Source organism: Scyliorhinus torazame, chromosome 16 (assembly GCF_047496885.1).
Source record: "Scyliorhinus torazame isolate Kashiwa2021f chromosome 16, sScyTor2.1, whole genome shotgun sequence".
In the NCBI taxonomy this organism is placed as follows: Eukaryota; Metazoa; Chordata; class Chondrichthyes; order Carcharhiniformes; family Scyliorhinidae; genus Scyliorhinus; species Scyliorhinus torazame.
The window spans coordinates 133,678,573-133,680,145 of record NC_092722.1 but is presented as its reverse complement, the minus strand read 5'-3'; positions in this window follow the sequence as shown (position 1 = coordinate 133,680,145).

Sequence of the window (1,573 nt, the reverse complement as noted above, 5' to 3'; positions counted from 1 at the left end):
ATCCCAAACAAATTCCCATCAGCTGGTGATATGACCCCTTCACAATCGGACTGTCTTAAAATGTGCAATGTCACCACGTAACAGAGCTTTATTTTTTTACGAATAACATCTTGCTATTTACATTATTTTAGATACTGTTTAAAAAATAAGAATGACCACCTTTTATGTATTCAGTGTGTAGTGCTTTTACTTTCACCTAGCACTGTTGTGAAAATTAAGACTATGAAGGGAGAGAGACCCACTCGAACGTTCAAGGCTGAACTCAAAAGAAGTGTGGGTTGCCCCACAGGTGAACTAAAAACTGAAATATGCAATCATCTTACCAAGATTGCCCAGGTTGAGAAATTAGTCGGTACAGCATGGCAGACTTCTGTTTTTAACAGTTCTCTGATAGCAAAATGCCTTCATTTAAATATGTTTGTAATCATACTTTCACCATCTAGGACGTTTTCCTGTTGCTATCTACCATATTGGCACTTAATTTGAGCAACGACAGCAATGTGTAATGGTGAGAGAACTGTTGATGTTTCAGATTCCAGCATCCACAGTAATTTGCGTTTATCTTGGTGTTGATGTTACTTCTTGTTTCTGACAACATCTCCCTAATCAGAGAATCTTAAATACATTCAATATGAAAAGTCTTCAAGGAACAAGGTTTTCTTTTTAAAAAGAGTAACAAATCTTGCTATTTTCATTACTTTAGTTGCTGCCTTTCCTATTGTAGCATGGATTTGTGGACTGAATGGCCTCCTGTGCTGCAGTAACTCATAACTATTTATTAATTATGTTCTCAGTCTGTTTCAGTACAGCAGATCATAAACATTAAGTTCAATTATCTTCCAAAGTTGACAGGTCTGATGTTTGCTGTAAGATGTTTTTGAAATTGCATCACTCATTATGATGCATTACAAGTCTTTATGAAGTCTTACCTGAGTGTCAAAAGTAAGCACATTCTGGTTGCAGGAATCATTGGTGGCATCAGTATTGATGTCCAACAAATAAACATTGATATTTTTAATGATTGGTCTTCCTTAATCTTGACTGCACTATCTACTCTGAGCCCAAATAAGAACATAAGTAGGAGTAAGTCATTTGGTCCCTTGAGGCTGTTCTGCCATGCAATAAGATCATGGCTGATCTGATTGTACCCTTAATGTCACTTCTCTGCTGTACCCCATTACCCTGGATTCTGTTGTAGAATAAAAATCTGTCCAATTAAAAAAAAATGGAACTCCCAAGTCTTGCCATTACCAAAGCTGCTTAGAAGAATATGTTCTTCACACCAAACAAATCCTCACTATAAAAAATAACCTGTCACAAGATTGGCCCTTCTCATTGGTTTTGCAAGAAAAATGAGAAAACTATGGTATGTTTCAAATTGATTTGGTTATTCAAAGAGGCTCCATCTTCCTTAGCGACCATAAAATATACTTCTATTTGTTTCCTGTATCCATTGAAAGAAGGAAAAGAGAAGTTTCTATTGTTTTTATATAGCATCGTTCATACCCACAAGGCATCCTTTGCAACCAGTAAAGTGGATTTTGGATTGTAATCACTTATAAGTGGGCGGCAT